The sequence below is a fragment of the Phascolarctos cinereus genome, unplaced genomic scaffold (genome assembly GCF_003287225.1).
Source record: "Phascolarctos cinereus isolate Bilbo 61053 unplaced genomic scaffold, phaCin_HiC Scaffold_2;HRSCAF=192, whole genome shotgun sequence".
In the NCBI taxonomy this organism is placed as follows: Eukaryota; Metazoa; Chordata; class Mammalia; order Diprotodontia; family Phascolarctidae; genus Phascolarctos; species Phascolarctos cinereus.
The window spans coordinates 413720800-413744421 of record NW_027555625.1 but is presented as its reverse complement, the minus strand read 5'-3'; positions in this window follow the sequence as shown (position 1 = coordinate 413744421).

Here is a 23622-nt window from a genome sequence, read left to right as displayed (position 1 = left end):
ATTCCAATATGTCAATGAAATAGAGCACTGGCCTTTTATTACCTGCTTCCCCTCAATAGGTCATTCTGATCTTCTAGCAGGGTAACAAGGCCATGATTGCACTGGCATAAAAGTTGTTTGAAAAGTACAATGCTTTATTATAAATATATAGGAATATGACTTCAACATTTAAAAAAATCTGTGATCTGATCAATACAGATCAATGAATCTCCTGATTCACACACAAACCCTCAATACATTCAAGAATGGCTTTAGGAATTGCTGTGGCCAAAATTATCATTACCTGTGGTGCTAAGGAAGGATTTTTAGTGTTAGTAGCAGTGGTGGTGAGAGATTCAATTAAAGCAGATTAGCCCAGGAGCATTAGGGATGAAATTAGGAGTAGATCGGACCCAAAAAATGGAAAACATCTGCAAACAATTTTTATTTTCTCCAATGACAGTATAACTACCACAGTTGAATTCTAACATCACAATATGCTACATAAGCACCCTCCTTTATTCATGAAACATAAAGTTGTCTAAATGAATCAGTTGAATCATCCATTGTTGTGTTTAGGGATAAAATCAATTACAACACTTATTAATTATATGGTTTCCTGATACAAAGGTCTCTCTCTATTCATCAAGAGTCCTAGCTTAGCATAAGATTTCTGAAGGTTAAATAATCTTCCAAGAGATTTCTAAGCAGTTACTTCAGACTACAAACTTTGCATTGTAGTAACATACCCAGGGCAGGTGGCTTATCTAACAGAAAGGAAAGAGCAGACAAAGAGAGATTTTGTGAAATAAGGGCAGAAAATTCAATAACCTATGGCTTCAAGGACACCAGGATAAGATGAGGGTATTGCAAATAAAACAAAGGGACCATTCCAGGGAAAATGCACCCAGCACTCCCTGGGGAACTTCTGGGGACTCTAAACATATGGCACCTCATTACTTGGGCCTTTCCAGAATGATCAACTGTATGGCTGTCGCTTTCAGCTAGTTGTGGCCCCAAGGCTTCCATCTGGGTGACAGAGAGTATGACCTCTGCTTTGACTCTCCTATGCATGGCTAACAGTGGCACTCTCATACTCTGTCACCACTGGCCTCACAAGGATCAGGGACTCAACTAGGCAGCCTTATCCAGGTGCCCCTAGATGACTATGTTCCTTTTTTTGGGTTGGTTCTTTCCTTATCTTAGGCAAAATGAGGGCACATGTGCCAAATTAATTAGAGCAGCTGCTCTTCTTGTATTGGTTTCCCACTGTAGAAGTAGAACATTAGGGTTACACATCGATAGGTAATTGAAAATATAAAAGGTAGACCGTAATGCTTAGCTGAATTGACTAGATCTATAGCATGGGTTACTCGTTGTCAGTTGAGACTAATTTACTCCTACTTGATCATCATAAAGCACAGGTCTGATGTCAGTCTTTCTCCCCTCTTACCCATCCCCCTCATCCCTTGCCAAACAGTCAAGTAACATCAGTGGCTCTCTCTAGAACAACAACAAAAAAAAAATTTAAAAAAAAGAAAAACTTCAATTTCAATTCCAAAGCCCTCCATAACCTGGCCTATGTCTCTAATGTTATACTTTGCTTTCCATCCCCACCCCCAACATACTGTGCAAGCATCTATGAGCCCCACCATCCTGTGCAATCCTGTGACACTGGAACCTTGACATTCCCAGCACAAGTCACTTCTATCTTATTTTCTGAGCATTTTCACTGGCTGTCACTCATGCCTGGAATGCTCTTTTTCTTCATCTCCATCACCAGTTATATTTACAAGTTAGGTGCTAAGCTATGTTGTCCTTACTTGCAAAGGGGCTTCAGCACCCTCTTTGTTCTGTACCCTAGGGCAAAAACTCCATCATCACATGCATGTTATAGTTCTGTCTAAAGGTGGTAGTTATATACTTAAGGAGCTCAAAAATGTGTGTGTGTGTGTGTGTGTGTATGTGTGTGTGTGTGTGTGTGTGTTGTGTGTGTGTGTGTGTGTGAAAACAAGAAAGAATACGTCATACATCATACAGGTCAGAATATGTAACCTGGGGTGTAGAATCTTGATAATCATGGCAGGTGGGGAGAAAGTGGACCTCCCGTCCATAGTTCGGTATCTATGAGCCCTTAAGCTAGCCTTGACAGAGAGACAGAAGTTCAGTTAAGTTCCATGTTTTTCTAAGTGATTAAATAACCAGGGTCATCAAAAGAAATAGCTTTTATTACTGACATTTTCCTATAGCCAATAGAACATGACTCTCGGAAATGCTTGGCTAGACAGTTTCCTAAAAACAATATCTGTATACAGTTTTCCATTGAACATGTCAAGCTACAATAATAAGACACTTTTCAGGCAAAAGTGAAAAATATTTATCTTTAGGACCATGAAACAAGGAAGAATTGAGGACAGACATCATCCTACAGGAACTCTAAAAAGTCAGCACTGACCATCATGGTCTATGTAAACTGGTGGTTCCTGTGTTCTTAAGGGAAAAAAGGAAGATAAATTCAGTGTTACACTCTTGAATTTTAAACATCTCTAAATCCAAAAAAAGACTAATGTCATCCTCAAGGTAAGGCATATATGATCATGGGACGATAACATCATGGAATTAAAGCTGGAAGCAATTTTAGAGATCATCTAATCCTTTCCCTTTAGAGTCCCACTGACCTCTCTCTACCTTAGTCAGAACCTATCTGAAGTACCATGATCAGCTCAGAGTGCCATTTTTATAAGCTACACTACCTAGTAAAGGGACTATAAGACATGTCATATAAATAATGAAGACAAAACTGAAGGACACATAAGGGTTATCTTCAATTATTGCGAGGACTGAAGAATAATTAGACTTATTCTCCAGAGCCTCATAATTCAGAATTAGGATCAGTAGGGGAAAGTTCTTGGGTAGCCATAGTCAACTAAATACCAGGTGTCCCAAAAAATCTTGATGTAGTCTAAAATGTATTATTTAAGACTATTAAAATTGCCCAAAGATTTGGGGGTTTTTTTGTGAAATAAACAAAGAAACTTTCTGATCATTACAACTATACAGCAGTGCAAATGTCTGCCTTGTGAGATAGTGAATTGTCCAGTAATAGAAGGGGTAGAGCAGAGACTTAAGGACCAACTATCAGAATTATTTAAAGTAAATATTCCTGCTCAAATACAGTTGACCCTATGGGGTCTCTTCCAGTTCTAGGACTTTATAGGTCACTTCCAACCTTTCAAATGTACTGGTACATGAAGTCACTTTCTTGCAGCTGTGACAAGAAGAGACATATTTATTCATGTGGTCTGTCTTCAAGGTGCTTACAATTTAGCTGTGGAGACAAGAAATACACAAGCAAAATATAGGTAAGAAATATTACAAATTAGTCCTGCAAGGTACAGGAAAGTCTCCATGCCACTTGTCATGTTAATGGACAACACAGGAAAGGATAAAGAGCCCTGGATTCAGAGTCAAAGTTCCGAAATTTAAATCCTGCCTCTAACACTTTACTTATGTGACCTTGAGCAAGTCAAGTGTACCATCTCTGGGCCTCATCTTCATCATCTGTAGAAGGAGGGGGTTAAACTAGATAACTTTCAAGATCTACATGTATGACTTTACAAATTTTCAGAGGTTGGATAGGAGAAAGACACTTTAAGAGGATGACTGAAATTATGTTCAGGATTGCTTTCCAATAAAAGACGCTGGGTGTCACAGATAATTTAGGAGGCTATTGCAATAGGAAAGGGATTGAGGCCCTGGGTATGGGCTGGATAAAAAAAAAAAACTATAAAAGAATGAATGGAAGAGACAAAGTATCATCAAAGTTAGATTGTTTTCTAGCTGCAGAAGTGAGGGAAAGGAAAAAATCCACAATTTCAGAGATCATCAATATTGCTGCTGAGGAAACCGAGGCCTCAACATTTACCAGTCACATTATAAGAAGCAAACATAGGAAGGCCTCTTTGAGTGCTAACACTGCATATTCTTGCATTCCATATTCTAAAGCCCCTTCCAATTCTTACATTCCATAATATGATTATCGGAACAATGACAAGAATTTGAGAATCTGGAGAAAAAAGCTTCTCTCTGAGGAGAGGGAAAATTAGTTTGGTTTTAGACATGTTTAAGAGATAATATCCAATTATTTAGCAAAAGCTGCTGGGAAAACTGGAAAAACATATGGTAGAAACTGGGCAAAGACCAACATCTCACACTCTATAACAAGGAAAAGTAAAAATGGATACACAATTTAGACATAAAGACTGATACTATAAACAAACTAGAAGAGCACGGAATAATTTACCTTTCAGATCAATGGATAAGGGAAGAATTTATGACCAAACAAGAGATAAAGAACACTATGAAATGCAAAATGAACCATTGTGATTACATTAAATTGAAAAGTTTTTGGGTTTTTTTTAATTTTATTAATTTATTTTGATTTATCAAAAATCACTTCCATATGCTTTTGAGTTGAAAATTTTTCTCCCCCTTCCTCCCCACCAACCTTCCCAAGACAGCGCACAATTTACTATAGGCTTTACATTTACATACCCATTAAACATACTTTCACATTAGTGAAGTTGTAAGTAAAAATTAAAACCAATAGGAGGAACCATCAGAAAGATGAAACAAAACTCAACAGAAGGTAAAAATAAGTGATAGTGATTAGACTTCCATAGTTATTTCTTTGAATGTGAACAGCATTTTCCATCCCGAGACCTCTGGAGATGTCTTAGATCCTTGTAATGCTGAGAAGGGTTCAGTTTAACAATATTAGTCATCACATAATGTGGCTGTTGTTGTATACAAAGTCCTCTTGGTTCTGCTCACTTCACTCAGCATCAGACCATATAAGTCTTTCTGAAGTCAGCCTGTTCATCATTTCTTATAGCACAATAGTATTCCATTACATTCATACAACAAGTTGCTCAGCCATTCCCCAGTTGATGGGCATCCTCTCAATTTCCAATTCTTTGCCACCACAAAAAGAGCTGCTATGAATATTTTTGTACACGTGGGTCCTTTTCCCATTTGTTTGATCTCTTTGGGATACAGCCCTAGAAGTGCTATTGCTGGATCAAAGGATATGCACATTTTTGTAGCCCTTTGGGCATAGTTCCAAATTGTTCTCCAAAATGGTTGGATCATTTCACAACACCATCAACAATGTATTAGTGTTTCAATTTCCCCATATCTTCTCCAACATTTATCATTTTCCTGTTTTGTCATATTGGCCAATCTTATAGGCATGATGTGGTACTTCAGAGTTGTTTTGATTTGCATTTCTCTAATCAATAACGATTTAGAGCATTTTTTCATATGACTATAGATGGCTTTAATTTCTTCATCTGAGAACTGTCTGTTCATATCCTTTGACCATTTATCAATTGGAAAATGGTTTGTGTTCTTATAAATTTGTCTTAATTCTCTATATATTTTAGAAATGAGGCCTTTATCAGAAAGACTGGTGGTAAAAATTCTTTCCCAATTTTCTACCTTTCTTCTAATCTTAGTTGAATTGGCTTTCTGCAAAAATTTTTCAATTTAATGTAATCAAAATTATCCATTTTGCTTTTCATGATGTTCTCTATCTCCTGTTTGGTCATGAATTCTTCTGTTCTCCATAGATCTGATAGGTAAACTATTCCTTGTTCTCCCAGGTTACTTATAGTATCAGCCTTTATATCTAAGTCATGAACCCATTTTGACTTTACTTTAATATATGGTGTGAGATTTGGGTCTATGCCTAGTTTCTGCCATACTCTTTTCCAGTTTTCCCAGCAATTTTTTTCAAAGAGTGGGTTCTTATCCCAGAAGCTGGGGTCTTTGGGTTTATCAAATAATAGATTACTATAGTCACTGACTACTGTGTCTTGCATACTTAACCTATTCCACTGATCCACCTCCCTATTTCTTAGCCAGTACCAAGCAGTTTTGATGATTTCTGCTTTATAATACAATTAAAGATCTGGAATTGCTAGGCCACCTTCCCCTGCATTTCTTTTCATTAGTTCCTTTGATATTCTGGACCTTTTGTTTTTCCAAATGAATCTTGTTATTATTTTTTTTCTAACTCTATAAAATAGTTTTTTAGTAGTTTAATTGGTATGGCACTGAATAAGTAAATTAGCTTAGGTAGGATTGTGATCAACTGATGTTTTTCCAGTTATTTAGATCAATTACCCAGCATTGTCAATTTGGGATCTCTTTCAGGTGGTGAGCAGTGTATTCTTTCTACGGTTATTTTACCTTCCGGTTCTAGTACTTCTGGGCAGTTTTCCTTTATGATTTCCTGAAAGATACTGTCCAGGCTCTTTTTTTCATCATGATTTTCAGGTAGTCCAATAATTTTTAAATTGTCTCTCCTGAATTGATTTTCCAGGTCGGTTGTTTTACCAATGAGGTATTTTTCGTTTTCATCTATTTTTTTCATTTTTTTGTTTCTGTTTGACTGATTCTTGCTCTCTCATAGAGACATTAGTTTCCATTTGTCCAATTCTAGTTTTTAACAAATTATTTTCTTCCTTTAGTTTTTGTACTTCCTTCTTTAATTGGCCAATTGTAGTTTTTAGGGACTTGTTTTCTTCAGTGTATTTTTTTTTCCAATTGGCCAATTGTATTTTTGAAGGACTGTTCTACCTCTCATTTGACTATTAAAATCCTTCTTGAGTTCTTTTAAGAAGGCTTTTTTGTTGAGGGTCAGCCTTAAGAGTCTGATATGGGTTTAAGATCCAGGACAGAGTTTGAGCTTTGCCCAGGCTTTTACCCAAAGGGTTCAATACTTAAGAAGCAGGGCTCTCCAAATCTCTCCCTGTTAGGAGGCTCCTGAGACATTCCTTCTCACTCTTTGAACCTTAGATTTACATATTCACTCCTCTATACAGGCACCAGGAAAAAGCCTTGGAATTTACAACCCTGTCTAGGAACTCTGATAAGGAGGAAATGTATGTTATCACATCCTTAGCAGATGTTTTGGGGAGTGTCTCATGGTGAGGACTCTTTGAAGTTAGGATGGATTTTCTCTATATATCCTGTACCCTCAGAAAAATAAACTGAGTCAGTTTTTCTGCTCAGCCTGGCCCACTTCTTCATGTCTTATTTCATGCCTTTCTGTTCGGTGCACTATCTGGTTGTGGGCAACACTTTTAGGGCTTCAGACCAGTTCATATTCCCTTTTGTTGTTGCAGATGTGGGTTTCTTGACAATGTCGTCCTCTTCAGTATTTCTGTCTTGATCTTCACTCTTCTCATAATATGAATCTATGGTACGTTTCTTTTTACTCATGGTGTTTCTTTATTCCCTGGCCTTTAAAGAGATTGAGCTCTCCTGCTGGGAAGCAGAGGTCACTGAGCCAAGCTTCTTGTGTTGGGAGCCTAGGTCTTGGTCACTGGCTTTGTGTGCTGGGGCCTCTTATGTTGGCAATTGGAGGCTGTAGGTTTCTGGCAGCTTACCTCATATTGGGCTGGAATCAGCAAGGCTGGAATTTTCAGACAATTCTAGATCGCCTGCTTTTCCTTTCCTTTAGCTTTCTTCAGCTCCTTTTAGATGGGTGCTTCAGGGTGTTTATCTGCCTGGGGCCCCGTGCAGTGTTGTCTCCCTTGTTTCTGCTAATGCACTGGGAGATTCCTTTGTGGTAGAGTGCTGAGGCACCTGGTGGTTTTCTGAGCTGGTTTCCACTGGTTCCCCCCTTACCCCTGCCCTGCACTCAGAGGGTTAGACTGAATGGCCTGTGACCTACCTTTCACCCTTAGGTCTAAAGCTTCATCTGTTGTACTCCTGAAGGCAGAACTAGGAGCCATGGAGGACAAGACAGGGGGCAGGAGAAGTGTTAGAGAGTCAGCTTTCAACTCCTAAGAAGAAAAACACACTAAATCCAACAGAGGAATGAGCTATCACAGAAATAATAAAGGGCTCATTATAGGGCAAAGGAACTAGGATTACAACCAAGAGTTATCTACACAACAAACCTAGTGTAATTCTTTTTGGGGGGGGGAATGAAATTTAATGAAATAGGAGACTTTCAAGTGTACTCTATGAAAAGACTAGAGCTGAATAGAAATTCTGACATTCAAACACAAGATTCTAGAGAAGAATAAAAAAGTAAACATGAAAGAGAAATCATAAGGGACTCAATAAAGTTAAACTGTTTATATTGCTGCATGGGGTTGTTTGTGGGCAACACTTAAACCTTACTCTTGTCAGAATTGGTTCAAATAGGCAAGAATATATATGGTTGCTGTCCTTCATACTCGAAGAAGACCAAAATAATATCACTGTGTTGGAGTCAAGGTACAATGTGTCTGACCGTGGCTGATCAGACCAATGTGAGCTCAGAAGATTCTACCACAGCTTGGGCACAAATAGTCTATATGAACATTTGGAGTGGAAACGTCTCTAAATCTGAGCATCTCATATTTTATTTGAGATACTGTAATTCTGCTTGGTTCATAGAGCATAGAGCCTTCTTTGCTGCAGGTATGCCATGTTGAATGCTCCTGTACCAGTGTTTCCCATGTCTCAGAATCAATTTCAAAGGTCTTCAGAGGGATCTTGAGAGTGTCTTTATATCACTTCTTCCGAATTCCATGTGAGTGCTTGTCTTATGTTAGCCCTCTGTAAGTCTTTTAGGCAAATGTACTTTTGGCATTTGGACAATGTGGCTAGCCCGTCAGAGTTATGATCTCTGCATTAGAGTCTGAATGCTTGGAAGTTCAGCGTGAGAAAGGACCTCAGTGTCTGGCACCTTATCTTGCCAGGTGCTCTTCAGAATCTTCCTAAGACATTTCAAATGGAAGTGATTCAGTTTCCTGGCATGGCATTGATAGATTGTCCAAGTTTCACAGGCATATAACAATGAGGTCAGCACAACAGCTCTATAGATCTTCAATTTGGTAAGTATTCTAATACCTCTTATCTCCCACACTTTCTTTTTGAGCGTTCTAAACATTGAGCTAGTTCTGGCAATATGTACATCAACCTCAGCATTTATGTGGACATCCCTGGAAAATGTACTGCCAAAGTAAATGAACTCATCCACAGCATTTAAAATTTCTCCATTTGCTGTTACTGCTGGTTCCATGTAGGAATGGCGTGGTGCTTGCTGGTGGAGAATCTCTGTTGGTTAGGACAAAAGTTAGCACAAACAGCAAAGAACTGATCCACACTTTGTCACATCTCAGCCTCAGAGACTGCAGTGAGTGCATAGATATCTACAAACAAAAAGTCACTCACCAACTCTATCTCCACTTAAATAATTTACCATGAGTGTGGTAGCTGACCTTAATGCCATTTTCATTCTCATTGAAGGCATTGGACAACATCTCAGAAAACATCATGCTGAAAATCATGGAAGCAAGCACAAGCATTGCTTCATTCTATTAGTAACCAGGAAAGCATTAGAGCATTTGTCCATTATCCAGAACCCAGGCAAGTATGCCATCATGAAACTAATATACAATACTGATGAACTTCTCCAAGCAACAGAACTTTTCCATAATATTCCACAAGCCCTTGTGAATGACAGTATCAAAGAAATAGGACAGCAAAGGGATAAGAGAAAGAAGAATGTGATAAAAGAGAGGCAGTGGTCAAAAACAAAATGGACTCTTGAGAAGGGGTGGGAGAGAGAGAGACAGAGACAGAGACAGAGACAGACAGAGACAGAGAGACAGAGAGAGAAGGGTAGAGAAGGATAAACAGAAGAAAATGGTTTGGAGGAAAATATACAATTAGTAATCAAAACTGTAAGTGTGAGTGGGGCAAACTCATCCATAAAACAGAAACAGATAGCTGAATGAATTAGAAGTCAGAATCCAACAATATGTGGTTTATAAGAGACACACTCGGAACAGAAAGACATGCAAAGTTAAAATAAAGAGTTGGAGCAGAATCTATTATGCTTCAGCTGAATTTAAAAAAGGGGGGGGAGGTAGAGGCTGCAATAATAAATTCAGACAAATCAAAAGCAAAAATAGAACTAATTAAAATAAATAACCAGAAAAACTCTGTTTTGATAAAAATGCCATAGACAATGAAGTAATATCAAAAAATTTTACAGCAAGTTTCTCTGATAAAGGCCTCATTTCTTGGTTATATAAGAAATTAAGACAAATTATAAAAATGAGGCTTTCCTCAATTGATAAATGGTCAAGGGATATGGACAAGCAGGTTTCAGAAAAAGAAATCAAAGCTATCTATTGTCACATGAAATGATGCTCTAAATCACTATTAACTAGAGAAATGCAAATTTTAAAAATTCTGAGTTACCAGTTCACATGTATCAGAAATGACAATTGCTTGAGGGGATATAGGACAATAGGTATATTAATGAACTGTTGCTGGAGCTGTGAGCTGGTCCAAACATTCTGGAGAACATTTTTGGAACTATGTCAAAAGGGCTATAAAACTATGTATACTCTTTGACCCAGCAATATCACTACTAAGTCTTATCTCAAAGAGATCAAAGAAAAAAGGAGAAGGACCTATACACATAAAATTATTTATGTCAGCTCTTTGGGTAGTAGCAAAGAATCAGAAATTCAGGGGATACCTGTCAATTGGGGAATGACTAAACAAGTTGTGGTGTATGATTAAGATGGAACACTGTTGTGTGTAAGAAATGATGAGGGGGATGATTGCAGAAAAACCGGAGAAAGACCTATATTAATCAATGCAAAGCAAATTGAGCAGAGCCAGGACATCATTGTACACAGAAACAGCAATATTATAATAATGATCTACTGTGAAAGACTTAGCTACTCTGATCGGTACAATGATCAAAGATAAGTTAGAAGATCTCTTGATAAAAATTGATATCCACCTCCAAAGAGAGAACTGATGAACTCTAACTGCAAATTGAAATATGATTTTCTCTTTATTTTTCTTGCTTTTTGTGACACAGCTAATATGGAAGTGTTTTGCACAATTTAATATGTATAATGGGCATCACAATTTATGCCTTCTCAGTGGGTAGAAGAAGGGCTAGAGAGAGGGAAAGACTTTGGAACTCAGATTTTAAAAAAACTTAAAAACAAATAATAAATTTAAAAATAAATAATAAATAATAAATTTTAAAGAACTGGTCTAGTAGGTGCAGGATCCTATACTAAGCAGTTGGGGAGATAACACAGATATATAACTTGTTGTTGTAGAATCATAAACTGTTGGAATCTAGAAAAGAATCTTAGAACACAGAACACAAAATTTTGGAGCAGAAAAAACAAGGACCAGATAGGACAGAGAATTTTCCCATGGTCACATAAAAAGTCAGGAAAGTTGGGACTAGAAAAGAGGTCTCCAGACTTCCAGACCAATATTCATTCTGTTAAAACACACTGATTTCATGAGGTTTACATGACAAAGCTAAGACACTCCAATAACTAATACAGAGTCAAGGTTTGTAAGCGCAAGAGATGTACAAAGTAATATTGGCTTGTCCCTTCATATTTAGTCCCCGTGAGATTGCATGATATTAAAAAAGTGTGGTCTCATGTAAGAAACACTGGAATTAGTGTCATAAAACCAAAGTTCACTTACCACTATGTGCCTTTAGGCAAATTATTTAATGTCTATGGGCTTCAATTTCTTCATCTGTGAAATGGGGAGAGTGAACTAGGTAACTCTAAGCTCCCTTCTAGCCTTGCATCATATGATCATAATTAGAAATTAGGCCTGAAACTCAATCTATAGATTTCTTATTATTTGGCATTCTGAAGAGCATAGTTCATTGAAAATATCTGCAACCAAAGAACAGAAGGATAAAGAACTCAATCTTTGACAGGAAGTGATAGCAGGTGTTGGTAGAATAAGACAATGACTTCTGATTGCACAGGCTCTACCAGTGTTTTTAACCTGGTAATACTTGAAACCTGGATACTTGAAGAGCCCATAGAATTGTAGCAAGGACTATGTGACGTACTTAGAGGTAATGACCAAGGAATTAGGCAATGGCCATGTAGTATTTTTGAAAGATTTTTAATGAGGTTAAAGGATTGACTTTCCAATAGATTCCTTGTTCTATGGCTCATCCATATCAACTCACCAATATCATTTTCTTTACAGAGACATTTTAATCTGGAAGGCTCATGAATCAAAACCAAAGTTATTATGTTTCCCCTCCCCACCCCCAATTGATGATTATCCTTCTGACTTCACCATATCCTTCTTTAGCATCAACATTCATTCAATCTCCCCTGTTTATAATCCTGGAACTCTCTCTGACTCTTGCTTTTCCCTTATCTCTCATTCTATTAACTACCAAATCCTGTTATTTCCAATTCTGTAATGTCTTTCCCAATTACCTTTGTCTCTATTCCTACTGCATCATCCTAATGCAGTTATTCATCTGAATCACTTCAGTAGCTAACAGGTTTTTGTGCCTTGGACGTCTCCCTTTACAATTCATTCTTCACACCACTGCCAAGAATATTATTTCTATATGGAACTAGTTGAATCACTCCTCTGCTCAAAATATCTAAAGGAAATCTCTTTCCTACCAACTAAAATAAAAAAAACTCTTAGCTGCAAGTCAAGGTTCACCAAATATAGCATTGTTCTACTTTTTCCATCTTTGTCTCACATTCTCTCTTTGATGCCCTCTACAATTTAGTCAAACCGCTCTTCTCTCTATGTCTCTAAAATATCCTGCACTCTCAGAGTTCTGTGCCTCCCCTCATGCCATTGCATCCTTTACACTATATTTTTTATGTTTAGTGGATGTCAGACCTGCCTCAAGGTCAAGAAGACCTAGGGCCCTCCCCCTCTTGGAATAATGCTTTTCCTTCAAAGCTCAGCTCAAGCATTGCCTCCTACACAAGGTCTTTCCTGATGCTCCCTAATGCCGGGACCTCTGTCATAAAATGGCTTCATATTTATTAGATAGCCTTGTCACTTGATTTTTCCAAGGTTAACAGCCATGTTCATGCCCTTTGTTATAGTACAACATACAGGTTCTTTGGAGTCAAGGACTATTTCATATTTCTCTTTGTATCTCTGAAGCCAGTATATTCATGGTACATAAAAGGCTTTTGCTATATGCCTGTCTCTGAAGCATACCAGTTATGTGCCAAGAGGCAAATCATTTAATCACTTTCAGTGCCTCAAGTATCTCTCTATGACTATGGATAGAAATGAGCTGTATTTTTGTATCAAGAGAGTTCATATGCAAAAAGCAAATGAAATCACTCCACTGGAATAAAAAATAATGCTTTCATAATGTATATTCTGTATGAATAACTTTCTAGCACCCCACTGAATCCTAAGCTCCATGAGGGCAGGAATCATGGTTCAGATACACTTTCTATCTCTTCCATCTCAAAGCATTGGGTCCTGCATAAACTAGGTGCTTAATAAAGTTTGAATGGTTGACCCTACAATTCTTTAGTATGGGTTTCATCTTGTAATACATATTACAATGAGAATCTCAGCAAATCATTTTCTAATGCAAACTTTGGGATTCCAAAAATTACAGCAACAACATAGGTCAGGTAATGGAGAACACTGCTTTCTTCTACAGGTTTTTGTACACCAGGGGTTCCCCACCCATGACTAAGAACATTGCTCACCTAAGAAATCAGACAATGGCAAGGTGAAGAGGCTCAAGAAAGCCTTGTCCAATGGTAAGAAGATAATATTTTTCTCTCCAGATTGTTCTGTTCCTATGCAATTTTGCTCCCTTACTCAACTCCCAGGCTCTCATAATATGATATTATCATAAAGAGCATCATCCCTCAGGTGGTAAAGTGCCTTTGAGTGTATGTTTGACATGGCACATTAAATGCAGGCTACTGAAGACTATAACAATTTGTACAGAATATTTTGTCCTTGTGCAAAGCTCATAAAGATAATTCAATGAAGCAACTAAAATTTAGAACCCAATTCTAAATCCCATAAAATAATTGCATAGTCAGTGCAAAAGAAGCTACAAATGGAGCTCAAACAGAGGAGAACAACAGAAATGACAGATTAACAGACTACTGGCCAATTATCAATATGGCCTGAAGGGAATTATTTAATTCCCATGTTTTTCAGTTGGGTATTGGCTACCCACCAAGTAAAACTGAAGATGAGTTTCCAAGGGGTGCTGAGAAATACCTGATAGGGAGAAGCAGTTCCACGAAGTAGCCCTCTTCCCTTATTGCTCCTCCCCCCATGCCAATAGAGAAGAGTCCTACCTGATTAATCAAATTTGGTATTAGAGTGACTGGGAATAATATCATAAAGCAGATGTTAGCCATGTGCCAGCCATATCTGAAGTGTTAAATTTATTTTTAGATAGGTCTTTGCTGAGCTGAGGAGCACCGAGAAGGACTGTTAGGATAGTGAAAGGCCTGGAGATCATGTCATAATAGGGTCAGGTGAAGGATCTAAGGCATGTTTAGCTTAGAAAAGAGAATTTTGATGGGTGTGATAATTTCATCAAAGTGATTGAAGGGCTATTAAAGCATAAAGGAATTAAGCTTAATCTCTGCTTGTCCCCACTAGGCAGAATAGGGACCAACAGGTAGAAATTTCTAAGAGGCAGAATTTGGGACTAAATTCAAGAGCTTCCTAAAAAAATACTGACAGCTTGCAGTAAAATGGGCTACATCTGAGGCAGTGAACTTCTTGTGAATGGAGGTGTTCATGCAAACTCAGGAGGACTACTTCTGTAATACAAGGGACACCTATCTTGGGTGAAGTCCTGGAATATATAATTGTTAAGGTCCTTTCCAACTATGAAGCTTGTTGAGTTTATGTTTCTATTGCTCTCACACTCTCTGACTTTTTCTCTGTGTTTCTCTGTCTCTGTCTCTGTCTCTCTCTCACTGTCTGGCTCTATCTCTGCCTCCCTATCTCTTTCTATCTGGCTTTGTCCCACTAATCTGTGTGTGTGTGTGTGTGTGTGTGTGTGTGTGTGTGTGTGTCTGTCTGTCTGTCTGTCTGTCTGTCTGTCTCTCTTTATTTCTCAGTCACACTCCCTCTTTCTTTCATGGTGTTCATGAAAAGTTAGGAGTACAACTCTTGGTGCTGTGATACAAGGGACCCCTCTCTTGGGTGGAGTAGTAGAATATATGTTAAGATCTCTTGCAACTCTGAGGCTCTTTGAGTCCATGATTCTTTCTCTGTCTTTCTCTCTCTCTCTCTCTCTCTCTCTCTCTCTCTCTCTCTCTCTCTCTCTCTTCTCTCCTCTCTCTCTGTGTCACACAAACATACACACACACACACACACACACACACACACACACATACACACACATCCATTCTTTCAATTAGTAGGATATGACTTCTGTTTTCCATTCAAATAGGAGGTTCTTGATATTTCAAAAATGAAAGAATGCCCAGGCCAGGGTCGTTACAGAAAGTGTGTATATTTCGGTCTACTTCAGTCTTTTCTTTTTAATTCTCCAACTAAGGTTGTTACTGACTTTTTAGTAGTCAGTCCTTTCGTGAATTATTTTTCCCTATCAGATAATAAATATTACTCTAAAGTAATGAAATTAACTCAACCTTAAAAACTTAGATTGGTGGGATTGCCAAGATTTTAGAGAATATCTCATCTCACCCCATTATTTGAAAGTAAAGAAACTGAGGAGCAAACTGATGGTGTGAATTTATTAAGGTCAAAATCTCATGGCAGAACTAGAATGCTAGAATACAGGCCTCTTAGAGGCAGAGGAATTAGTGCCAGACAAAGAGTTAGAGGACCTGGAGTTGAAAACTGCTTTTGTTCACCTTTCTGACACTGTTTCCTTATCTGTAAAATGAGGGAGTCCAACTACGAAATGACCACTGAGAGCACTCTTACTTCTAAATCTGTGACCCTTTGATCCTATGACTTTTAATCATATAATACAAGCAAGAACTTTCTAAATTTTATAGCAGTGCAACAATAAAGAAATGAAACAAATGTGAATGGAAAAAGAGCATGTTAATAGACTGAATATGCATTTAAAAATTAAAAATCAATGAATAAACCAATCTAAAGTAAACAGAAAAGAGAGGATATTAAAAAAATTAGAGGGAAAATAAACTAGAAACAACAAAAAATATTGAAATGATGAACAAAATTAAACATTGGTTCTTTGAAAAGACTAATAAAGTTAATAAACCCTTAGCTATTCTTATTAAAAAGAAGAAAGCAGAAAAACAAATCGATGAAATAGTGAATAAGCAAGCTAAATCATAGAAAACCCCAAAGAATTAAAAAAGAATAATCAGAACCTATTATTCAGCTACATTCTAACAAAACTGAGAAAACAAAATTAGTAGAGGAATATCGTCAAAACGTAAAATGCTCCAAAATATCAGAAGACCAAGAGAAGATATTACATAACCCAATCTCATAAAAGGAAATGAATTTAACTGTAGGACAACTTCCAAAGGCAAAACAAAACCTCCTAAACCAGATGGATTCACAGGAAAAACCTATCAAACTATTCAAGAACAGTTAGTACTTCTCCTTAACAAATGATTCTCAAAGATTGAAATAGAACCTTGCCTGATTTCTTTTATGAGGCAAACAAAGTACACAATTATTGGTCTGTGTTTTATCTTTCCTTAAAGAAAAGATAAAACACAGATCAATAATTATGGGTTAATATAATAAATGAAAATTACTCAAAAATTGCAAAAAAAATTATTTATCCAAGAAATTATGCGTCATGAGCAAGTGGGATGTATGCCAGCAATGAAAGGACAGTTCAAAATTAGGAAAACAATCAATATAATTGATTGTATTAAAAATCAAAACTACGTAATCATCTGACAAGATGCAGAAAAAGCCTTTGAGAAAATGCAACACATTAATACTAAATAAAAAAAAAAGGAAGAAAGAAAAAACAAAAAACCATACAAAATATAAGCAGAAAGGAATCTTTTTTTAATACCATAAAAGCCTTCTATCTAAAATCAAAAGCATGTATCATATGTAATCAGGATAGACTAGAAAATTTTCCAATAAATACATAAGTGAAGCAAAGATGATCATTGTTCTCATTGTTATTGATATAATTCTGGAAATGCTAGCAATAACAATAAGATAAAAGGAAGGAATTAAAGGAATAAAGATAAGTAAGGAGTATAAAACCATGCCTGTTTGCTGATGATATCATGGTTCATTTGAATAACCCAAAGGGAATAAGCAAAGATTTTAAATGAGAAGATTAATAGCCTCAGTAAAGTTGTAGGGTACAAAATAAATCCTGAAAAATCAATAGCATTTCTACATAATAATAAAACATAAGAACCTAACAGAAAGGGAAATTCCATTGCAAATAACTACAAAATGCATAAAGGATCTGGGGATCACCTTTCCAGAGTGCACAAAAGACTTGTATAAATTAAATTGCAAAGCACTCCTTAAAGAATTAAAGGGCAATCTAAATAGCTGGAGTAATAATCAATGTTCATGGCTAGACCATGTCAGTAGAATAGAAATTATAATACTAACAATATTGATTTAGACTTCTAATTCTATAGCAATCAAACTATCATGTGGGTACTTTTCAGAGTTTGATAAAGTAATAATAATTCCTTTGGGGATAAATGTTTTGAAAAGTAGCACTCATCAAAATAATCTGATATTAGTACAAAAAAAGATAGAGAGATAGATCATTAAATTAAAAGACAAGAGAAGGGGAAGTTCAGAAAAAACAGGACTAAATAAGCCAGCATTTGGACAGTGGAAAACATATGTTACCTAAGGAAAAACTGCCTATTTCATTTTTTAAAAAAACTGCAGGGGAAATTTGAAAAGCTGTCTGGCAGAAACCAGGCTTTTTACTAGCAACTCACATTCCACTCCACAATATATTCTAAATGTATATGTGCCCTTAATATAAAATATTATACTATTTAAAAATTAGAAGAGAAACAGACATGTACCTCTCACTGTAGTCAAGAGATGTATTCTTAGCCAAACAAGAAATAGATGCAATTACAAAAGATAAAATCGATAACTTTAGTTACTTGAAACTGAAAAGTTTCTGCCCAAGACAACATTAATGCATCTAGGATAAGAAGGAAAGTGGTTGAATGTGGAAAAAAAACATATCAAATTTCTCTGATAAGGTTTTAGTATCTGAGGTATATATATATATATATATATATATATATATATATATATATAGAGAGAGAGAGAGAGAGAGAGAGAGAGAGAGAGAGAGAGATACACATACACATGCACACATATATACACACATATATACATATATATACACATATATACACATATATACATATATACATATACATATACACACATAATGTATATATATATATATATATGTATGTATATAAGTGTGTGTGTGTGTATGTGTAATATGTGTGTTTGTAAAATGGTCAAAGGATATGAACAAACAGTTCTCCAAAGAACTGCAAAGTATTCACAACCATATGAAAAATGCTCCAAATCACTGATAATAAGAGAAACATGAATCAAAACAACACTGAGGTTTTACTTCATACTCTACAAAAGTGCAAAAAAAAAAAGACAAAAAATAATAACAGTGTTGGAGAGGGTAAGGGAAGATAAGTGCACTAACATTTGCAGAACTGTGAAATGGAGCAAACATTTTTTAAAACAATTTGGAATTATACAAATAAAGTAACTAATCTGTCTTACCCTTTGAACCAGAGACTCCATTACTTGGTCTATACCTCAAGGAAGCCATAGATAAGAAAAAAGTTCCCATGTTCTCCAAAATACTTATAGCAGCACTTTTTGTGATACCTAAGAATTGGAAATCAAGGAGATGTTAACCACGTGAGGAATGGCTAAACAAATTGGGGTACATCAATGTAAAGAAATACTACTGTGCTATAAGAAATCATGTTTGTGATGAATACAGAGAAGCATGGAAATATCTATATTAACGGAGGCAAAGAGAAGTAAGCAGAGCCAAGAAAGCAATATACTTCATAACTATGACAATTACATGGAAAGTGAGTAAAAAAAAAAAGTAAATGCCACAAAATTATAAAAATCAAGTGGGACTCAAATGAAGAAAGGTGAGAAGGTATCCCCAACCTACCCCTTTGTGGAGGCAGGAGGCTTACTGGTGTTATATACTGAACATGATTTTGGGCTTTCTCAGTACATCAATTAGTTGTGCTGACTTTTTCTTCCTTTCTAAAAAAAAAATCTGTCATATGGGATGGCTTTCAGGGAGGAGCAGGACGAAGGATGCATGGGATACCATTGTGATATAAAAAACAGAAAACATCAAATTTTTTTAAATCTATCAGTCCAACCGTGTCAATCATAGCTTCCCTGGCACAGTCTAGCCAAATCTTGAGCTTTGATGGGTTAAAAAGTCAAGTCCTATAGAATCACAGAAACTCAGAATTTGAAGGGACCAGAAAAGTCTAGTTCCATTTATTTGACGTTATTTCTGTTCAACATCTTCAGCAAGTAGTTACACCACCAACACTTAGGCCAGGACTTCCCAAGGCAGCCCATTCCATTTTTGAACACTTCTAATTGTGGGGTTTTTACCAAAATTATTTTTGCAACTTCCAGCAATTGTTACTAATTCTTTCCTCTGAAGGAAATAATAGAAAAAGAGAATGTCTAATCCCTTTTTATGACACTTCAAATATCTGATCATACCTATACCAACCAAGTCTTCTCTTCTCCAGGTTGAATATGCCTAATTCCTTCAGCCAAGTCTAATGTAATATAACATAAAATAAAATAAAATAATATAATATAAGTCTCCAGTCCTTTGGTAAGATATATGATACGATGTGATATGATATGATATGATATGATATGATATGATATGATATGATATGATATGATATGATATGATATGATATGATATGATATATGATGTGATATGATATGATATGAGATATGATATCATACATGATTTAATAAGATACAAAACATATATTAAGTATTTATTATTTGCCAGGCACCAGGTGCTGAGGATACAAATAAGAAAATGAAAGACAACCCCTGCCTTCAAGGAGATTACAGTCTACTAGGGGAAAACAATACACAAAAGGAAGATAAAAAAGTGGGGGCAAGCGCCACAGCATACCTGGCCAGTGGCACAATGAGGAGGGTGGAGTTGAAACCAAGGCAGAGTACTGGGCTGCAAACCAAGAGACAGCTAGGATCTTTGTGACTTCTGTAAAGGGTGGCTAAGGGAAGACATTTTGCTAGATCCTCCAGCCCTTCAATCAGAAATGTAAACTCAACTATTGTGCTGAAACACTCTCCATGATGATGAGTTTCCTGGTGATGATGAGCTTATGTTGGGAAGAAGTGGGGTGCAGGAAGAGAATAATAATGACGGTGGAGTCAAAGCCAATCAGAGCATCTGGTCACCCTCCAACCTCTGATATCACACCCGTTTGGCTCTTCTTAAACATGACAGCAAAAATCAAGCACAGCAGTCCAGATGTGGTCTGATGAAGACAGAGGATGACAGGACTATTCTTCTTCTGTCCCTATCTGGATACTCTATATCTATTATTGAAGCCTAAGATCCTGATAAGTCTTTTGATTCTATGTCATACTGTTATCTCATATTGAAGTTAAAGACTCCAAAGATGCCATACTTTTTCATATAAACTCTTGTTTAGTCATACCTCCCCATCCTCTAGATGCAAGTTGATTTTTAGAAACCAAATGTATGACTTATATCTATTTCAATTAATGCTCTAATTTGTTGAGATTAAAGGAGGAGACTTGATGCTATCATCCAATGTTTTAGCTGTCTTCTTCCCTACCAGCTTTGGCACTGGTAGATTTAATATCATCATTTTTGCCTTAATCCAAGTTCCTAATGAAAGTGTTGAGAATGAGAAAAGACAACTCCATGGAGTACCCTTTTAGATATCTGCCTCTCGATTGACATTAATCTATAACTGATGGAAAGCCTTGTGTCCTCTCATTCAACCAGTCTTTTTCCCCAAAACTCTATAATAATTTACCCCTTGTGTCTACATCTCATTCGCAAGGATAATATGAGATCTTTCCACAAATAATTTTGCTAAAACCCAGAGTTTCTGTGTCTGTGTAATTTAATCTTCCATTCTAATATTTCTATTTAAAAAAAGAAATGAAATGAGAGAAATGCAAATTAAAAGGTGAGATTTCATCTCACACCTGGAAAATTGGTAAAGGCAGCAGTAACAACAAAAATAAAATAGCAAATGTTGGAGAAGTTGTTTGAAGATAAACAAACCAATACATTGTTGGAGAATCTGTAAAGTAGTGAGCCAACTTTTCTTGATATCAGTTTGGAATTATGCAAGAAAGGTGTTTAAATGCTTTAAACCCTTTGACCTACCAATCCTTCTATTAAGTATATATCCCAAGGAAGTCAGAAGTGAAAAGCTAATATATGCCAAAATAATCTTGGCAACATGCTTTATAGTAGCAAAGAACAAGAAACAAAATGAGTGCCAATCAGCATGGCATTTGAACACATGATAATATGACATAATAATAAATGATTAATATGAGGAATTCAGATACATATGGGAATATTTGTACCAACTGACACAGAGGGAAAGAAGGAAAACCAGAATCACAATTTGTACAATGACTACAATCTAAATTAAAAGGTCCCTAAAAGGAAGACAGACTGTGAGGAATGGAAAAATATATAATAATCCAGGGGAACAGACAATGAGACATAAATTCTTCCTTTTTTCTGAGTCCATTGACTAAAGACTAACAATGTGCGGCATAAGTAACCTCATTATTGCAGGTAACTTAAAGGTGTACAAATAAATACAATGAAACATCCATTGTTGTGTTTAAGGATACGATCAATTAGAAGCACTTATTAGTTACATGGCGCAGCTCCTTAGATGATGGTTTCCTGATACCCAGGTCTGTCTCTCTCCACCAAGTGTCCTAGCTTGGCATAAGATTTCTCAAGGTTCAATAACCATTCAAGGGCTTTCTAAGCAGTTACCCCAGACTACAAACTTTGCACTGTAGTGACATATCCAGGGCAGGTGGCTCATCTAACAGAAAGGAAAGAGAAGACAAAGAAATTTTGTGAAGTAAGTGCAGGAAACTCAATAACATGTACTTTCAAGGACACCAGGATAAGATTGCAAATAAAACAAAGTTGAATGTACCTACAGGGACCATCCGAGGGAAAATGCACCCAGCACTCCCTGGGGAGGGGCTCTCAGCATATGGCACCTCATTGCTTGGGCCTTTCCAGGATGATTAGCTGTATGGCTGTGGCTTTCAGCTAGGTTGTGGCCCCAAGGCTTCCATCTGGGTGACAGAGAGTACGACCTCTGCTTTGCCTCCCCCATGCCTAGCTAACAGTGACGCTCTCATACTCTCCCACCATTGGCCTCACAAGAAGCTTGGACTCAACCAGGCAGCCTTATGCAGGTGCCCCTAGATGATTTTGTTCCTTTTTGTGTTTGTTCTTTCCCCATCTTAGGCAACACAAAGGGACATGAGCCAAGGATTTGGGGAGTTCCAAAAGTCACCCAGAGCAGCTGCTCTTGCTGTATTGGTTTCCCATTGTAGAACACCAGGCTGGCACATTGATAGGTAGTTGAAAATGTAAAATATAGGCCTTATTGCTTAGCTGAATTGGCTAGACATGTAGTGTGCTTATTGAGAGTAATAGACCACAAACTGAACTTCTTGTAGCACATATCTGACCATGTAACACTCTCCACTAGTCAGTTAACTCCAGTGGCTCCCTGGTACCTCCAGGATTCTATGTAAAATCCCCTATTTTGATTTTAAAGCCCTTCATAGTCGGCACCCTTTCTATCCTTCCAGTCTTACACCTTGTTCCCTTCCATGTGTTCTGAAATCTAATGAAAATGCCCTCCTCACTGTTGTTAGTACACGATGGTCCATCTATCCCTCCTACCTGGAATTCTCTCCCTCCTTATCTCCATCTCCTGGTTACCCTGGTTTCCTTCAAGTCTCAGCTAAAGTATCTGGTGGTGAGGTGGAGACAGTCTGCCCCCCGAATCAAAAAGACCTGAAATCAAATCCAGCCTCAGACATTACCACATGACCCTGAGCAAATTGTGTAAAACTTTGTTTCCCTCAGTTCCCTCGTCTGTGCAATTAGCATGATGATAGCACATCCTTGAGAGACCTGTGAGGATCAAATAAAAAAAGTTTTTAAAAAGTACTTAGGACAGTACCTGGCACATAGTAGGTGTTGTGTAAAAGTTTATTCTCTCCCTCCCAATGTTCTAGAAGTCATCCTTACTGTTAGTGCCTCCCTCTGAGACTCCCCCCAATTTAATCTATGTGTGTCATATTTGTGTATAATTCTACATTGTCTCCCCACATCGGATTATTAAGCTCCTTGAGAGCAGGGACAGTATGACGCCTCCCTTTGTATCCCTAGCACTTAGCTCAGTACCTGTAATGGAGTAAATGTGTAATAAATACTTGTCTTGACTATATGCCAGCTGGGCCCAGGGTTGAATAGGTGGAAGTCCTTTTTAGTTGAACAAGTGCCAGGACATTGCTTCATGGGACACAGAGAACTTGGGATAAAGATTCTTTAAGGGCAGAGCAGAGGGAAAAGCTGGGATGCTATGCTCTGTTGTTCCTACTTGCAAAAGGATTTCAAGTACTATCAGTCACCTCTATATTCAGTACCTTAGGGCAAAAACCCTATCACTCTACTCTTGTTATCATTCTAA